At 38.8% G+C, this 20,330-nt stretch overlaps 1 long non-coding RNA gene across 2 annotated transcripts; it reads left to right on the top strand.

Annotated features, from left to right (window-relative positions):
* Window positions 1-1,256: 1,256 nt before the first annotated feature.
* Window positions 1,257-17,068, top strand: LOC120552435. 2 transcript variants are annotated; one of them, XR_005637998.1, is made up of 5 exons: window positions 1,257-1,364; window positions 2,737-2,777; window positions 4,214-4,375; window positions 16,564-16,776; window positions 17,010-17,068. It is a non-coding gene; the product is annotated as an uncharacterized LOC120552435 (long non-coding RNA). The 2 variants fall into 2 exon arrangements; XR_005637997.1 differs by having other exon boundaries at window positions 16,442-16,776.
* Window positions 17,069-20,330: the final 3,262 nt, after the last annotated feature.

Genomic DNA, 20,330 nt, shown 5'->3' with positions numbered 1-20,330 from the left:
ACCGACCTCCAAAAGGAGACAGTCCTAAAACATTCCAATCATACAGCTTCCTAGACTCCCTGAATCTGTAGAGACACACACATATTAATACATGAACAGGTTTGGTTATTGCTAGAGACTGGCCGAACAGTCTTGTCCCCTGACCTGTGACCTATGAATGACTTGATGTTGTCTAAGCTTTTCCTTAATTCCACCACACAACTTATAGAGATAAATGGCAATTCATAAAATATAAGGTATGTCAGATATCCATCTCAAATAGCAAATTATTAAGCAGGGCTAGTAAAGAGTGAATCACAAATCATTAAATAAATAAACAGTTTATGCAATACATCTTCATTGAGGATGACAAACAAAAACTAATTCTCCTGCAATTTTCACTAGACGGCATTTACATTTCAAAAGCCAAAGGAGCAAACATAAGATTAAGAGCAAAGTGGATAGAGGAGGGTGAATGAGCTGAGCTTATTTTTGTAGATTGAAATGTGATAAATGAGCTGATAATTTTGAATCAAGACTGTACGGACCCTGATAAGATCTTTATGGAAATGTTTCAAATCTACAGTTAACTGCACTCCTACTCATGCATAGAGGCTGATGCTTTCTTTAAGCACGTTAAGGATTCTCAATCAAATCTCTCCCTTGCTTTATCACAGCAGCAGAAATGCTTACCATTCTTATAAAAAACTTGACAGTGTTAGAAAAACAGCTGAGTTAAATAAAAGAAAATAGTCTGATAATGTCATCAAAGCAATCCCACAATATATAATTGTGATGTCCTTTAATTTTTATTTTTGCTACTGCCTTTTGGGAAGACTTCCACTACTGGCTATTTCCTAAATTTGAAAACTTCTCTGAACTAACTAAAGATAACCTGATTTATTAAAGACAGGTTGCATGTATAAGCAATTCATATATTTATTATTTTTGGTCATTTTTTTTTCTACACAAATGTAGATTCCTGAAAACACAACCAGCTTTTACCCTTTTCATAAGTTTTGTCAACATTTCCCTCTTTAATTTTATGTAATTTAATGAATTCAATGCTTGACTGTTGTCCAGTGTTGTACAATGCCATCATTTGTAATTAAATAACTTTCAAGTTTAAAAAACTAAACAAATAACAATGAAACAATTGATTTAGTAAAGAGAATTTCTGCATTTATCTCTCATTCACACTCCAGTCCAGTTGGTGGCGGTAATGTACATTTAACCCGCCCTAACAGGAGGCGTAGGAAGTCAATCAATCAGTGTAACCACGCCCACACAATCAGCCAGATCACCTGAAACACCTGTGTGGCTCTTCAGATTTGAAAAAAGGCCTGCATTTTCCTCCAGACCACTTTGAAAACAGAACTATGATGGTGAGTCACTTTTAATCTGAAAAAAGGTGCTGTAAAACATAACATAATTTTAACAATCTGAACATTGTTAAGTTGGAAGTTACAAATGTCATGTTATACTAAGGGAACAAAAGCAGATTGTTAACTTCTACACGGATAACTTCCACATCTGGGGCTCGACAGGGCAGCGTTTTACTCGCATTTGGGACTAAAAATAGATGTGTGGAACTGTGAAATGTATTTAGCGGCATGTTTGTGAATAAAATGTTGGGGTTTTTTGTGTGTGTGTGTGTGTGTGTGTGTGTGTGTGTGTGTGTGTGTGTGTGTGTGTGTGTGTGTGTGTGTGTGTGTGTGTGTGTGTGTGTGTGTGTGTGTGTGTGTGTGTGTGTGTGTGTGTGTGTGTGTGTGTGTGTGTGTGTGTGTGTGTGTGTGTGTGTGTTTAGAGGCAACACCTGACAAAGAAGATAAGAAATTAAAATGGTTGCCATCTGCAAAATAAACAAATTAGTGAAACTGTCTCTTTTCTTGGTGTAGTCAGTTATATTTTTTTTATACACACACACTCTCGAAACTAGTAAGATGCACATTGTGGCTGTTTCCTGCTCTTGTGATAAACCTAGTTAAAACTAACCCCAACACACTAGTGGAGGCAGTTTTTATTTGTATAGCCCATTACAGCCACAAGGCAATTCAAAGTGCTTTACATAAAACATTAAAGGGCTGTTAAGAACAGTTAAATATATAGAAATGTATCAAATCTGAGAATAAGTTACAATGCAGTGTAAGAAATTAACAATTACTTTAAAAGAAAAAAGCAGCATCAAACACAAGCCTTCAGCCTTGATTTAAAGAAGTGAGAGTTGCAGTGGACCTGCAGTTTTCTGGGAGTTGGTTCCAGATACTATGTAGAGCATCAAAACTGAACCCTGCTTCTCCATGTTTAGTTTGGACTCTGTGGACAGAAAGCAGAGCTGACCTAGTCCACCCGAGAGGTCTGAAGGGTTCCGAATGTAGCAGCTGATCAGAAATAAACTGTTCAGTACTTTATTAATCAACAGTAGTATTTAGAAATCAGCTCTCTGAGAGACCGGAAGCCAGTGTGAAGGCTTTCTTGGTCTCTGAGAGCAGCAGCGTTCTGAATCAGCTGCAGCTGTCTGAGAAGCTAGTGTTGTTTATGTTATTTGAAACCGTATCTATTTAAAATAGCCTTTGCAGGATTACATGCATAGCATGATTCAGAGAAACCTATTCCGACAGACGATGTTGTGCCAAAAATCTCCCCCCAAAAGGTGACCATGGACTGGGTATAGAGCCCTCAGATCCTGGGTCAGACCCAGACAGGCTCCACAGCTGGAGCTTATATACAGAAACTTATTAGAATTTTCTGTTTCAGAATGGAGGTGGATATGCTGGAGGTGGAGAAGAACTCAGCTGGTAAGTGATCATGATCACATTTTTATTACAACTCTAGCTCTATCAAAGATTTTCTTTGAACTAAAGTTAGCACATCACACGCTGCACCAACAGTATGAAACACTCCTCACCTCCTGTCTCCTAAATGGGAGTGGCCTCGTTTGAAAGTGAAGTTAACGTGTGTGTGGATGAATTGGTATTTGTATACGTTATTTTCTTTTGCCAACATTAGATATTTACAATTAAAAGTCACATTTAGTAGTAGGGACATCCCTGAGGACACTTCTCCTGTTGAAAACAATCCACTCAGGACCTGATGCTAGTTTCCTAAAGAGTTGTGGACACAGAGACATGAAGTTACTCTCGCATTTAAACCGTTTCTGATTGTATTTATATGAACTGCACATGGGTAACACTAATTTTCTCTCTCTGTGTATCATAACATCCTGGCTGGAGTTGGAGAAGAGTTTAATTTTATTCTTTAAATAAAGTGTATTTTGCTTAACTCTTGAGCTGTGTCTCCTGATTTGTAAAAGGTAAAAGGCTAAATGTTTCTGGACTTGTGTTGGTTGTTCGTAGCAGAGTTAACTGAAGGGGAATAAAAAGAGCTGAGAGGGGGAGGAAACCCTGCACAGGTTTTTTTTTCTTAATTTATGGTAACTAACTTCATCTTAAAATGGGTGCTGTTCCTAGTCCTGTAGCCTGCCTTCAGCCTTTTTCCAGTGGGAGGGTGGGGAAACAAAGGCAAACAAGCATCTGAGTGAATGGTAACAATACATGACATGCTGATAAAACTAATGTTTTAACACTAGGCCAATATAGTGTTTTTAGGCTTATAATTAATATCAGTGTTGAGATCTTTAAAGGTTTTATTCTGCGCCCTAAAGTAGCTACTTTTCTGACCTAAAAAGATCTTCAATACTAGAATGGGAAGTTAAATGAAACTTGCCATAGATTTGTCTGCCTCGAATGTCCCTAAATCCGACCCACTGGACCTTTTTTATTTATTTATTTTTTAAGGTGGGAGGTATTAGTTGTTTCTTTTAGTGTGTTCATGGCAGTTACTAATCCGTGTACTAACACCCTTACCAGTGCATTTTCAACACCCACATATGTCACTACTTTGTGAGTAATAGACTTTCCTGAGCAACTATAAGTAAAGCATTCAGGTTGAGGCTTTGTTTGTTGCTCAGGCCTCAGATTGGTAATGTATGGGGGAAGCTGCAGTCAGCTACTTTCTCATCCAGTCTGTGGTAGAAGTTAAGGAAGTGCTGTAGCTATGTGGGCGGACAGCTTTCCGATAAGCAGCCGGCCCTAAAATGTTGCCACACTGTGGCTTGATGATCCCTGAGAAACTGAGGAGGAGGAAAAGGAGTGGAGCGGGTGGGTAACTTTCCTTCGTTGCCTAATTGTCTCACCCCCTTTCTGTCTCCCTCTGTGTGCGTTTCTCCTCCCAGACTCATCCAATCTACCAGGAAATGGAGAATTTGTTTAAAAGTGGCAGTAGATCATAGTCTTGAAGCATCAGGCAACCTGCCAGGAAGAGGGGAAAACCTACTCTCGGCAGACTGCATGGAAGCAGTTTTGGAGGAACGAAGAAGAATGGGAGAGCAGTGGAGGTATGGTAGCATAGCCTCACAGTAAGTTGAAAAGAAGTGGATGAATGGATGAGTACATGGCACATTGGCCACCAGAAAGTTATTCAGTCTGGCATTGATTTCTAGTTTTTTTCTCTGCGTGTACGGCAACAGGTTTTCCACAAAAGATTGCAAGCGACTGACTTACCATGTACATCATTTTCAGCCCACACTGGTGAATTACCAAAGGGCTTGCTTAGTTAACACTAGAACTGCTTGCATTCCATTTACTTCTAGAATTTGTAAACGTTGCCGCAACAGCGTCAGCACTCGCAAATATATCATTTCTTGAAGCAGTTAATTTGTTTATCTAATATTAAATTAAGTAATACTTGAAAGTCACTATTTAAAATTCAGTTTATGGGCTTTACGCTCTTTTGTTACAGATCGAACACACACACACACACACACACACACACACACACACACACACACACACACACACACAGATGTTGAGCTGACATTTAACCCTTGTGTTGTCCTTCGGGTCCCAGTGACCCGAAGGACAACACAAGGATTATGTACTTCCCTTTACTTTGTTGAGAATTGCTCTCTAAACAAGGGTTAATACAGCACCTTAGTTCTTGTTTGTACAACATTTTGGTCAGCTTAAACTGTGTTTAAATGTGTTCTAGAAATAAACTTTACTTACTTACTTTAAAAGAAACCGGTTTTAGAGAGCAATTCTCAACAAAGTAAAGGGAAGTACATAATCCTTGTGTTGTCCTTCGGGTCACTGGGACCCGAAGGACAACACAAGGGTTAAGAATATAAATATTTAAAATTAGTTTAGCTAGTGCAGTAAGCTAACGTTAGCTAGACACTGCTACCTGAGTTACGTCTAACTAGAAGGATGTGTAACGTTAGCGTTTGTCTGTAGGCCCTTGTCCCGTCAGCGTCTGAGGGCCGCTGCGCTGCGATGAAACAGATGAGGCGGGCGCTCCTCGTCCTCAAAAAAAGATTCCACATCCAATGAAAATGACAGGTCATTGATCTCTTCCCAATCCAATTGTCAGAAGACATGTAAACAAAAGTGTTTTTTTAGTGCAGCAATATACAGCGTTTTCTATAAGGGGGTAAAATTGACCCATTGGCAGTTTTATGTATAAATGATCATATTTTCTTTTCATACCACACCCCTATACTCACTAGATGATTAATAAACCCATTTTTGGAAAAGTCATGAACTAATAGATGAAGGGGTTTTATAAGAACATTTAGTAATAATAATCAGGGGCGTTTCTAGGACTTGAGGAGGTTCGGGTCTTAGCCCGGACCCATTTAAATAAACTGAATGCAATGCAAAACAGCGATTCCTTTATGTTCCTTTTAGCTTCCAGTTTGTAGATGTTAGGTAGATGGCACCAACGTTTAGCCTAATCATAACTGGCCTGGCAACCCAAAGGCCAGGGTTTTGTTTCCAGATTTGTGTGGTTACTTATGATGGGGGCGGGTCTGGGGGTCTGGCCCCTGAACATTTTGAGCATTAAACACTTCATTTCCTGCGTTCTCTATTCCTACCCTTTTCTGAATCAATATGCTGGAAATATCTTTACGTAAAGGGAAACAGATTACAATCCAAATATAAAAACATAATGGAATATATTGCAGTAAGGCTCTCAGGCATTCTGTATTGCTTTCAACTATTTATTCTTCTTTTAGATTGACTTTTCTAATTATATCTGAGTCAGCACACATGTAGCTTAGGCATCATTTACTCTTCCCTCCCCTTTTGCATCTTTTGTGGGGAAGTAACCTCAGTAAATGTGCATATGACAATTGTTCACCTCAATGATACATTATTCATTTTAATTTATTAATAAACCCCTGGACTGTAATATTTCAGATGTTTGAGCAAGATTTCTGCTCAAACTTTGTGCACATTCAAAATAGAACTCATCCCATCTGTGTTCTCTGAGGTTTGGAGGAGTCATGATATTTTGTGAAAAATAAAGTTATAATGGGCTATTACAAGAATAGTCACTATATTTCAGAAAATAATCTACCTGCACCATAGTCTGCTGTGCATTACATGATTGCTCTGCTGATACGGTAGATCTCAGACCTTCTCACAGACACATAGCCCTGTTTAGGTCTCTGGTCTCTGAATGAGACAAAGTTTAAGGAAGTGGCTGTACGCTGCTCTAGGTCGGAGGTGGAAAACCGAAACTATGGCAGAAATACACGGAGCACAAACGCGACACATCTGCCGCACCATGTCGACAGCAGAGCGCATCCATAAACCTGAAGCTGCACAGCATTTTACAGCGAGAGTGGACACTAAGCAACGTCCGGTGTCAAATTTGTCAGTCAACTTTTCAAAATACATTCGGGGCTACACTCAAAACATTCGGGGCTGAAGCCCCTGCAAAATCGGCTGACGATGCGTCTGATAATAATTTAATAGCATTTGAAATGCAAGGCGGGTACATTTTTCTTGTTGGCCTTTCTGATAAATGCCCTCAAGTGATGTCACTTGAGTCAGTGTTGGTTTGAGCTGAAGACTACAAGCTTGTACTTGACTTTACTAACCCTAATCCTTGACTTTGAAATTACAGGTCAAAATGTTTACCTAAATGTTTTACGTTTTTAGATTCCATAATCTTTTTTTGAAATAACAAATTGCAGGGGTAAACACACTCTGTAGCCTGCAGTTCAGGGTGGCCGCCCGTTTTATCTAAAAACAAAACAAATGTTTTTTTTTTTGTTTTTTTTATGAGTCAGGAAGCTGGCAGTAGCTACTTTAGTAAATAACAGATACATACTATTAGAAATTCTCACCTAAATCAGTCAGTATAGAAGCTAATGTACAGTGTGGAGAAATAGAACTCAAATACAGTTGTCGGCATTAGAACACTTTTTTAATTGAGAATTGATGCCATGGGCCAAAAACATGTCTTGCAGAAAGGGCACTTATCTAGTCAGACCAAAAGGCCAGGTGCTTGAGCACCACCCGGGGTCTATCTGTGCATGTTCCTGTTCTGTTTTTAGAGTCCACGTATGGGGCAAATATATTGCAGTTCTCAATAGAGCAGCTTCTGGCCCTCTCATTCATGGCTGAGCCATGATTCATAACCTTTTACTACAGTTCCTTTTGATACAGACATAGAGTGGCTGGAATATTCACCATTTTGTCATGTGTTATTTGGTAAATGCTAATTACATTTCAAATGTGCACAATGTGTGCTATTGTGAAAACAGAGCCAATGCTTAAAACATTTTGAATCATGCATTGTTTGTCAGATTGTAGTTTTCTTTTTTCTTACCTTTGCTGTCACCTTGCTATGTGTCTGGGTGTGCTATGGCATTACTAGATGCTCAAGACTCAACAGGGTATCCTTAAGGTTTAAATGAGGGTACACCATCTTAAATAATTCGTGCTTGGCCTCTTGTAGTTATTCATAATGAAAATCATTTCAACAATGCTGTCACGACTGTAACTATTTTAGGGGGACAGTATGCCAGTTGTTGAGTGGAGAGTCCAAATAAATTATTACACTGAAGAGGGGCGTTTGTATAGTGAAATATAAGATTCAACCCCCTCCCCATCTAAATAGGTTTTGCGCAATAAAAAAAGGAAAAACTAGAATCTCAGTTGGAGTCATGGAGTCATCGTGTTTAAGGTTAGCTTTGTTTTATTTCTATATTTTTAGCTTCATTTATTATTTCTGTACAACACAACATCAATCATCCGTCCTTAAATTAAGAGGATTCTCTGTGTCACAGTTAATTTACTCTAAATCTGACAAAAAGCCTTGAGGCCCACTAGAAAGGTATCCAAATATTGAAAATAAAACCGTACCCAAATCCTATTTCCTCACTCCACACAGAATTGGGAGCTTAGCATGCAGCACAATTGCTCAAACAACTTTCTATTGGTCATCGCTCACCTACTTCTTATCTAAATATTTATAAAAAACCAGAGGGTTTGAAGAACAGCACATCCTTTAAAAGGCTCAACCAGTGAGTGACATCAAGGTCCTATTATGTCTTCCTGCTGCTTATTTTAGAGACTTGATGAACGACAGCAGACAAGATGAGTAGAGAGGAGGAGACTGCTGCTATTCAGGGTCCACCTTCATTGGTTTTGATATGATATCAAGTCATCTCATTTACAGTGCCCCAAGCCTGTGCCTGTGCAGTGGAACCACTCAGAGTTAAAGAAAAGTGGAGATCTAAAAAAGTCCTTTAATAAAGTCATAAGAAAGTCTGAAGCTACCAAATTAGATCTGTAAGATTGGATGGAGACAGAAAGGAGGGACAGAAGGAGAGAGAGACAGATATGGTTTCAGCTTGCAGAGTTGATCAGGAGACAAATTCTCAATGCTAGCCAGCAATTGGAATCATTACATCTGATGCGCGCAATTCCTAATTTTCTGCTCTAATAGTTAAATTGGTGGCTAAACCAAGCAAACACAAACCGAATATATGAGCAAGTTGCTCTAAGTTTAGGATCCTTCAAACAGAGAAGAGTGTCAAAAATAATGTTTGGTTAAGAATCAAATCAATTCTTACAACTGAAAACAATGGGATGCGACCAAATGTATGTAAGCCATGCTGCACCCTCCAACCTTTTTCTTGTCGTATAGTTGATGAAACACTTTGAGCCATTGACCCTATTAATCATTTTGCAAATGATTATCCTTTTTTGGTCATTATGAGCCACCATACTTGATATTTGCATATATGACAACGCCAATGAACATGCACTAGTTCATTCTGGTTCAGTGTCATTTAAGATTACTTGCTCAATGTTGGATTCTTTCACATTACTTTTATTCTACGTGAACTAGTCTCTGTTGAGTGACAAAGCCAACCAAACCAAAGCCATTGCGGAGGAAAGTAGCCGCTAGCCACTCAAGCTATCAGAGTTGATGCAGTAAGGGCAGTTTCAAACAGAAAGAATAAGGCAAGTAATAACTGCAATAATTTTAGAAGTAGTAAACGGGAAAAGCGTCATGCCCTTGGACAACAATGCCATAATTGCAAAAAACTAAATCACTCTAAAATATCCTGCAAAACTAAACCATGTGCCAAAGCAGGTAATACAAATTGGCCTCAGATGTAGTACAGATTGTAAACACGTCTCCTCTTTCAGGTATCTTCCCACAGGCTCTAAAAAACTGCCATCATCAAGCCACTTAAAAAACAAAACAATCTGGGGCACACTGGTATCTCACCTGGTAGGCGTGTGCCCCATGTACTAAGGCTCTGTCCATAATGCAGCACCTTTTGCTGCTTGTCATTCCCCCTCTGTCTCCTTTTTTCTGTCTTCAGCTGTCCTGAAAGGCCCAAAAAATAATCTAGACACGTCACTAATGTGCAATTATTGGCCCATATTTAACCTTTAATCTTTAATTAAAATCATTGAAAAGGGCTGTTTTTTCCCAAAAGCTTAACAGCTTCTTTTCAATAAACAACTATTTTGATGTCTTCAAGTCAGGTTTTCAACCACACGACATTGACTGCTATTGTTAAGGTCTCCAATGACATCCACTTAAAGTGATGGTTCGGAGTAATTCACCCTAGGGTCCTTTGCACCATGACCTCGAGCCAAACAACCCCCCAGAAGCTTTTTTCACCTGGGTCTAACATTGGGCGAGTTAGCGTAGAGTAGCGTTAGCCGCTGAATAGCTTAGCGCGGGGCTAATGGACCCACGTTTGTATCTCTTAAAGCCCCCCACTAATAATGCTTGAAATGATACCAAAGGTCTACACTAGTATATATAGATTATGCACTCATAAACGATGGATTGGAAAGTTTGTAAGTACGCCAGAAGTTTATGTAAATAACACTTGCCTGCTGGCTTCTGCTCTGCTGTTGTTGCTGGCTGCTGAGGGGAGTGCTTAGGGACATCTACAAATTACAACACCGAAAAGAGATGCAACAAAAAATATTTTTAATTTAACTTATTTTTTAAAGTAAGTGCTGTAATATAACTAGCAGGAGACAAGTAATAATTGGAGTAAGTTTGGAGACATTACCTTATTTAATCATTAAATTAATACATATTTTTGTTGTATCTCTTTCTGTATTCGGTCTTTTTAATTTATAAGGCGCGCCCTAAGCACTCGTCTAACGTGCTAGGGCAGCAGCAGCAGCAGCAGCAGCAGCAACAGAGAGCAGAAGAGAGCAGGCAAGTGTTCATAAACTTCTGGTGTACTTACAAACTTTCCAATCCATCGTTAGATGTGTTTAATCTTTTAGTGTATACTCTTGGTCATGTCGGCATTATTAGTCGTATTTTAAGAGATACAACGTGGTCCATTAGCCTATCCTTAACAGATACTCTCTAATGAAATTTCTCGAACCATCACTTTAAATACAGACAGTGGCAAAATGTCAGTCTTAGTATTACTTGATCTCCATGCTGCATTTGGCACAGTCGACCACAACATATTACTAGACTAGAAAACTGGGTTGGACTTTCTGGCACAGTACTAATTGGTTTGAATCCTACTTAAAGGGACTACTTTGTGAAAAAAGAGACCACTTTGTATCTATAGGTAATTACACATCCAAGTGGACAAATGACATGCTGCAGGCATGGCTCCAAGGCTCCATTCTGGGGCATCTTCTGTCTAACATTTACATGCTTCCATTGGCTCAGATTATGGAAGACCACAAAATAAGTTACAATAATTATGCAGACGACACACATTTACATTTGATTTCACCAGGGCACTGGTCCAATACTGAGAGTGCAATGAACAAATCAAAGATTATATGTGCCTAAATCTCCAAAACAAAGGTAGTTGTTTTTGGAGCCAAAGAGGAACGATTAAAAGACAGCACTGAGCTTCAAGCGGCAATGTTAAAAACAATAGACATAGCCAGAAATCTTGGTGTTAGACTCTGAACTGAAATTTATTGATGTCCAAATAAAGCTTCACAATCCATTAGTTGATAAACCAAAAAATAAATAAACCAATTCACCTCCTGGCACTCCACTCAACTCATCGTCTTTACAATTATTTTTTTTGCCATTTTTCTTTTTCTGATGTTTAAAAGAATAAAAATGTTAGAAATAGGTGGTTAAATGTATTTGTTTTAACACACCTTTCAGTTTAACATTGAATGCATATGAACATGAGGAAAAAATCATAACATGGACACTATAATGGAAATGCAAAGAGAATAGAACATGTTCTGTAGTGTATGGCTCCACAGATACTGAGACCTGGTTACACCACTTCAGCCATGATATTTATTGCACATGATTGGCCTGTCACATTGCATCAATGTTGCCATGTTACAAATCATCATGTCACATGCAGTGCCATAGCTTCAAATTGCAACAGCTAAAATCGCAAATCTGACCATATAGGGCTAACAGACATGTTTTATTGTGCTTGGAAGTAGCAGCAGTTATTGCTGGTGTTGAGGAGGGAGAGGTCAGCGTCAATCTGTTGCCTCTTCACAAGCTGCTTTATCTGGGAATCTCATCCCAGGGCACAGACAGACGATCGATGGCCACATGGCTGGCCCAGACTGGGCTTGTGTGTGTGTGTGTGTGTGTGTGTGTGTGTGTGTGTGTGTGTGTGCCAATATGAGACTGATATTTTTTTGGTCCATGTCTGATAGGATAGATATGATGTAATTTGATTGACCATAAACATTGGGATCATTACTATACTAAATTGTGGAATTGATAATGACTACACTGGCTATCATTGAAATCCTTACCTAAATGCCACATTTTATTTAGAACCCATATATGTATGAACATTATTCATAATGCCTTAATATTAACTGTTTAAGTAGCAGTTAATATTCTCCTAAAAAGACAGTATATCTAAACATCCGTCAAGGAAAGCATAGATCCAAAAACAACTATGTATTAGAAAGTATTGGGTATCTAATAAAGGAAACTAAAAATGACATACAACCTGTATTGTGCAATTTACAATAACCACCTTTATCCTCATTGTTTGATGTATAGACATGCAGCAAATAAATAACAAATAATACTAATATTTATATAATTTAATCAAAAAAGCTGCTGTGAGCTGAAACCTATACACGATTGAAAGGGCGTTTTCGGCATTTTTCAACCTGTACCCTATTTTTCCATGCATTTGTGTCTAATGTTAACATAAATTGTCAATTTCTGTCTACAAGTGTCTGACTACATCAGACTATTTTTTTAGCATCCAGCATTCACACTGAAATTTCTTTAGAAATTGCATTCCCTAGTTAAATTAGTTATCCTCGCTGTTGCTGTCAGCTGATATTTCAGTGCAAATCATCGCAAATGTGCAAGACCACCCACTTTGTTTAGTGGGACAGTCTCGCTGTTAACTCCTCAATTTTGTTGTTCAGAGATCCCACATTTGACACCTCCTGTTGAACCTCTTTTCTTTATTTAAATTCTCAGTGTTTTTCTGAGTGATTGCTCCGTTATTCTCAAGAGGTAATATACAATATGAAAATATACAAAAAAAACAGCAAGACTGGATCAGCGTTCTGGAAGCTACAGTATTTTGGCAATCTGAGCTATATGCTACTTAGCAGTAGAGGCACTGGTGCTTTGCACATTTTTAGTAAAAACGATTATTTGTCAGTCTAAGCAAATTATGTGAGTGCGTCTGTATATAAGTGTTCATTCGCAGTGGATGCATGGTTCTTTACTTGTTCAGCTGCATATTAGTGATGTGTAGGTCTGTGTGTGTACATTAGGAGCTCTACTGTGCTGGTTAATCCCCTGCAACTACTTGATCCTGGATGATTGATGGTGAAAGCAGCCTGTAGTGTAGCGTAGAGAGGTGGTTGATCCCAGAACAATATGGGCCAGACCTCAGAAAAAGCTGCTTGTTGACTTTACGAGGCCGTCTGCCTTTGATTACACCTCCCAACCTATCTGCTATAATTTCCGATGGCAGGAGAAGACATAAAGCTATTGTTCTTACTGCTTGCTGTTGAGGAGACTGCTAATACTTAATGTAAAATATGGCAGGGTTTATAGTGAGGAGAAGCCTGTGTGTGGTCGCTGTAAGTCTTACATATTGTTCCACTTCATCTTGGCAAAACATCAAATGAGATCACATTTACGTAAATCCTCAAAATCAATCTGAACAAAAGATATTTGTTTTTGTACATGCTTTAAAAGAAAAAATAAAACAAGAACAGGAGTAGAATGTGGCCATTAATTACACATGCAATTACACAGGTACAGTATTATTATTATTATTATTATTATTAGTAGTAGTAGTAGTAGTAGTAGTAGTAGTAGTAGTAGTAGTAGTATTGAAACAAAAAGGAGAAATGTGGTAAAGAAAAGACAATAAACAGTGTTTATTCTTTATTTTTTTGGATCCCCATTAGTTTCCAAAACGACAGTTGCTAATCAGTCAGGATTTAGAGAGCATCATAGCACAGAGACGGCTGCTTAAAATTACAAATGACCTGCTTATTGCTTCAGAGAAAGGACTTGTCTCTGTACTTGTATTATTAGATCTTAGTGCTGCATTTATTGACCATTGCATCTTGTTGCAGAGACTTGAACATTTAATTGGCATTAAAGGAACCAAATTAAGATGGTTTAAGTCCTATTTATCAGACTGATTTCTGTTAATGTTAACAATGAATCCTCCATGCAAGGTAAAGTTAGCCATGGTGTTCTAGAAGGCTCGCTGCTTGGACCAATACTATTCACCTTATATATGCTTCCTCGAAACAATATTATTAGGAATCACTCAATTAACTTTCACTGTTATGCAGATGATACCCAGTTATACTTCTATCGATCAAGCCAGACAAAACCAGTCAGTTAGTTAGACTTCAAGCATGCACTAAGGACATAAAATCCTGGATGACCTGCAATTTTCTGATGCTTAACTCAGACACACTGAAGTTATTGTACTTGGGCACAAACACCTCTAAAGCTCATTACTTAAAGACATAGCTACTCTGGCTGACATCGTCCTGGCCTCCAGCACCACTTTGAGGACTTTCTGTGTTTTGATCATGGTCTTTGATCATGATGTATCCTTAATCGCCCACATAGAATATGTTTTTTTTTTTTTTTTTTTTACATACGGAATTATTTAGTCCCATACATTAGGCACATCCTGTCTCAAAACGATGCAGGACAACTAGTCCATGTATTTGTTATTTCGAGGATGGACTATTGTAATTCCTTATTATCAGGTTGCTCAAGTAAGTCCCTTAAGACTTTCCAGTTGATCGTGTACTGACAAGAACTAGTAAAAGAGATCATATTTCTGCTGTAATATCTTCTCTGCGTTGGCTTCCTGTAAAATCCAGGATTGAATTAAAAATCCTTCTCCTGACCTACAAAGCTCTTAATGGTCAGGCACCATCATATCTTGAAGAGCTCATAAAAGTGTGTCAACCATGCTCGCTGCATCCACTCAGTCCACCACATTAATCCAAAATGAAACATCCCAACAACTATTGGATTGATTGTTATGGCGTGTTGTAAAGACATGCACCCCAGAGGAAGAATTCTACTTTGGTGATTCCCAGGTTTTTCATTTAGCACAACAATGAGGTTGAAATTGTTGGTTCAGACAATTATTACCATGACATTTGGTCCAGTGACATATGGATTGGCACAGGCTGGTTTCTTCAGATGAATTAGGCGGCTGTGTTTTCTCACTCAGGGCTACTGTGGGTCTGAATAAGGTTTATAGTACTGTTATTCCATATAAACATGGAAATAAGCTTGTCACATTCTCTTAAATGGAAGCCCTCTACTGGAAGTGCAGGAAATATGCATAATATTTTGGGACTGATATTTATTTCAGTTTACTTAAATATGCCACCAAAATCAATGCCTATTCCATCATGTTTTTATTATTGATCCACTTATAATTAATACCATACACTCAAGTAACATATATCCAAAAATCCCCTGCAGCTTCAGTACCAACAACATTTTACTAATTAATATTCTGTCTTTGTTAAATATCATTGATTCAGAGCAGCTGTAAACTGTAGTTGCTTAAAAAGTTACATTAATTACCACATGCAACTCAGATCTGTTTAAAATGCATGCTCCTCTGGCTATGATTACAGTTTGCTGGGCTGTATAATTTGGCCATACAGCAGACAGTTTTGACTGGTGTGAAACCACCATAAAAGGACCCATTTCCACCTCCTCTCTCTGCCATTAATCTACACTGCTGTAAACGCTGTCTCAACCTTTGAAAGTTATATCATACAATAAAGCAGAAAAAGAGGTCATCTTGAAAGGAATAATATAGTGACACAATCATACTGCCTTTTTATTTCATCTATCAAACTGGAATAGCTGCCATATTCATACAGTGATAGAAAAGGTTGAGATATGGGCAGCGTAAGATTTGCAGCAGCAGGTGACAGGGGGTTTAGAAATGATTATTATTGTCAGACAGTACTGGCGAATGTAAGTTTTTATCTTCTCTCTGAAAATGTAATTCAGTTGATTTAGTGTCCTCTTAAGACTGTCAAATGACAGATGTGCTGTAAGTAGCTAGAGGTACACACAGTATGCATTTGTGGCAATAAAGGCATTCTATGATTACTGCACTATAATGTGAGTTGTGTGTACCGAACAAAAGCTTCATTGACAACATATTTAATGTGTTTTCCCTTCAATATCTATCTGTGGCAAGTAAAGCATGACTTATACTGTTATAGTATGAAAAGGATCTTGTTAAAACAAAAATTTTTTACCAACCATAGAGATCCGTGAACTAAACTCAAAGGCCATGATTGCGCCAATTGTATAATGCTCATACGCCAACTAAAAACTCAATCCGAACTGCGTCTTACTTGAATAATTTGTAAAACTGCAGTCAGAAGAAATAAGGAGACTGAAAGAAGATATGACTCATTACTGTGGTTTTATCTTAATGAAGTTGATTGCAAATTACTTTAAAAAAAGCATGGTGCAATGTTCTGGAATTAAAGAAATATGCTTTGTACACTTTCTCAGGTGACGTTTTCCTTACCACTCATCGAATAGTTGCCTCAGTAATGTATCGTTCCCATTTCTAAAACTTTTAAATGTTTTAATTAATGCATTTTTCTTTTTTTTCCAGAGCTGCTGAAGAAAAGTAAACAAGAGGAAGAAGGCTCATATTAATGTCATTATATTTCCCTTTTTCCAACTGCCAGTGTACTTACTACTGTTCTTAACCCTAACATTAACCCTGTCTGTTAGAGTCCACAGCATCTCATCCTCCCCCCGCCCCCCCAATCACCCTCAGCACCAGAGGAGAACCCTACTTACCCTACCCTACTTATACACTGCTGACCTATGACTGCTCAGCGAGGCAGCAGAGGACTTGGCAGAAGACACGGCAGTGGTAGGACTCAACTACAACGATGAGTCCGATTACAGGGAGGAAGTGAAATATCTGGAGGCCTGGTGCAAGTAAGTAACCTCTCCAATATTGTAAAGAATGAGCAGATGATTGCAGACATCGGAAGATCGGCAGACACATTTTTATATTTTTTGACTGTCATATTTTTAATTGTGTGCCTTTTTGCCTGTTTTTATTACCTGCACCGGGACCTGAGTTCTTCTTTTTGTTCCCTTTCATGTATCACATGTTCTGGAATGATGATACAAATATCATTATTGCCCTTACTCTCACACTCATCCAGGCACTCAGCAGCTGATAAGAAAGATGACCTGCAATCAACAATCTTGGTCCCCTCCCAGGCCAGTAGCCCTATTGCTTCTACTTCTCTCTGTCACACACACACACACACCCGCCGCACACGCACGCACGCACGCACGCACGCGCGCACGCACGCCCGCGCGCCGCCCGCCACGCACGCACGCACGCACGCACGCACGCACACACGCACACGCACACAGAAACAGAAAAGCCTGTGGCCTGTTATCCTGCTCAAACAATCAGAGCATCACCATGTGCTTCAGGGCTGACACTGATTCATTGACGTTTCCCCATTCAGGGGATCTATCTGGGCTGAGTTTGAAGAATGGGCCAGGTGTTATTGGCCTGCTGGCCTGAGCCAAGGTAAATATCAGTGAATAGTAGTGTAATACACCAAATTGAGATAGGCCAGATAAACAAGGGTAAAGGGTATCAGCATCTCCTCAACTGTGACAAAGTTTGATATTACCTAACTTTAAAGGAATATTCTGTCCCATACTCCGCAGCTCTGTGGAGTAAGGTCTGGCAATGTGAGACTATGAAGTGATTGAGATAAAAAAAAGTACAGTGCATCTTTCATCATTTATTTTTGTGCCTTTTCTTTTCATGTTGTTTTTATTTGCATTCTAAAAACTAAAACTCTTGGGCCTCTTCTTTCTTGCACAGATAAAGTAAAAGTGTTTTGGAAAGGATTACTTTCATTCACACAGGATGCTTTTTCTACACCACCTCTTGACACTGGTCCCATTCTCAGATTTCAGCTCTGCCTCTGCCTGATTTATTAGCGATTGACCTTACATCGCACTGAAGACGGGATCTGCTGCCTCCAAAAGTCTGCTTAACTCATTAAAAAGTACTGGATGTATAATTAATGCACAATTATGCAAATGTTATTACATTTTCATATCCTTTTCTGAGTAGAATTAAATACATCATATTGAAACTTAAATTATTTACAAGGCTGGAGATGTAGTTTCACAGACAGAGAGTGAGAGCCAGGAAGAAAAAAAGATGGAGAGAGAGAGAGAAAGGAGGGGGGGAGGGGGGTGTTTCAGCTCGTGGTGACCCTTGGCAGATTTAAATCGCACCTCAAATTGTTTCAGGCCATCTTGAAAATCAATCCGGTAGCATGGAATTACCAGCAACCAGAACCTTTGGACAGCCCTGCAGAGACATGTAGACATGAATAATTATAATGAGAATTTTTCTGAATATCCCAAATGTATGGAAAATTTAATTTCACACAAAATGTGAATGTGTGACTTGGTCCATGTTGTTAATTTATACGACTGTGTTCACACTGATTGGGTCATGATGGTCTGTGTTAGGCCATTTCCATCTACTTAGCACTGGTCTCTGAAAGCCAACTCAGCTGCCAATCACACTTATCATATTATGGGGTTGTACTGGTGGATATCTTACACTTTTGAGATGTAATGTGTCTAAGTATTTCAGTCTATAACTTGACATTTAAGCAATTCACTTCCTAAAACGTCGCTCAGGAGCATGTAACACATTGAACATGTTTGTGGAAGTGTGTGTAGCATAGTATCTTCTTGTTATACTAACCCATATTGAAAATAATCAGTTGTTTTTTTTGACTGAAAATTGAAATAACCAATTGTATTTAACCAAAATAAGAAACCACTACACACAGAAGGTAAGGTGGGGACTATTTGCAATATTGACTAATTGCACAAGATACACACTGAAGATGATTTGTTTTGTTTTTCTCCTGAGCATTTCTGATGAACGTACCCTATGTGGACATGAGCCCCCCTGTTATAAGCATCATCAGACTTTGTGTCCTTCAGCAGACACGTTTGCAGGCAGATTAAACAGCTCTTGTTAGACATGTTGTCTTTAAAGCCAATGAATGCAATGTGTCTTCTCCTCCAGCCCCACCGGCCCTGGAAGTATCTAACACCTATCACCATGACAACTAGGCAGCCAGAGGGTGTAACATGATCCACCAGATCCAATTAAGAGCATGGGATAGGATTAGATTTGAATAGATGTGATTGCATTAAGGATAGATTAGGTTTATTGCGTTATTAGCTTTAGAAGGGCAGGACGACTGAGCTCCAGATAACCGGTGGGGCGGGGCTGTGCTAGCTCATGTGATCTGTTGAAAGCAAAGAAAAGGAGGCAGCGGTCAGATTGGTTCTTTATTCATGACAATCAAATAGCATGGGAAAGAGACACATTTTGAATTGCCAGTCTTGTCTCATACAAATATTCATACGTAGATAATTTGCAACAGCCATTTACAGTGACACAATTGCCTTTTAACCTCAACCCTTGATTTCTTCTCTAACCAATTAAGTGATGACATTTGCAATATTTAACCAAAACCTTTTTTCTATCCTTAATCCAATGGTTTTAGTTAACTCACTGTACCCAATCATTTACCTGATCCACACTTTTCCCTAAGGGAACGTTCAGTATTTATGGAATGGACCACTGGAGGAAAATAGGGGAGGGTCATGTCTTTTTATTCTTTGTTGATGGGAGGGTCATCCATTTTTTGTATTCATGAGAACAGCAAAATTTCAAAGTGGCTTGTTTGATGCATACTTATCCATGTAGCTCCATGTTGCTCTCACAGTCTCAGCCCCTATCACTAACAAATGGGTTCCTCCCTGTTTAGTCAGCCAGACAATTTGAGGTGTAGCTTTACAGACTTTCCCAAACTGAATAAATCCAGCTCGCACATATAAACACAACACTGCTTTGCTAGCTCTATCATGTTGTAACTAAGACATCTGCTGAAAAAATAATTTTATTCATTAGCATGATTTCCGTATTGTTTAGTTCAAAAACATCCGAAGGTTGCAGACAGAAACAGCCAAGATGGCATGCGACGGGAGGTCTTTAGGCTGCAGCCATACCCAACTCAAATATCCTTTCAGTCCTGGTGACTATTTGTGAAACTGTGCAAATGACAGCCTTTTCAAGGCATTTGAGAAGGAAGGAGTGGAACCTTGCATGCTAAGCTCCCAAATTGACGCTCATCTGAGAAATGGAGTTTTGGATAATGTTCAGCTTTGGCAGCTTTACCTATGCTAAAATATACAATGACTGAGGAAGCCTAGTGATGAGTCCATAGCAACCAGTGTTGAATTTGTCATTACCCAGTGTGCTTTGTTGAATGGTTTCAATGTTTTATTGTTTTATTTCATATGAATACAAATTTACTAGATGGGTAACTTAGTATTTGAAGTAATGCAGGAAGTGTGCATTTAGTTTCCATGCTTATTGTGTTTCCATAACAATGTTGGTGAGTAAATCTTCTGAAATGGCC

Source organism: Perca fluviatilis, chromosome 22 (assembly GCF_010015445.1).
Source record: "Perca fluviatilis chromosome 22, GENO_Pfluv_1.0, whole genome shotgun sequence".
Classification (NCBI taxonomy): Eukaryota; Metazoa; Chordata; class Actinopteri; order Perciformes; family Percidae; genus Perca; species Perca fluviatilis.
Note: the sequence above shows the minus strand (reverse complement) of the source record. Positions and strands in the feature narration are given on the sequence as shown.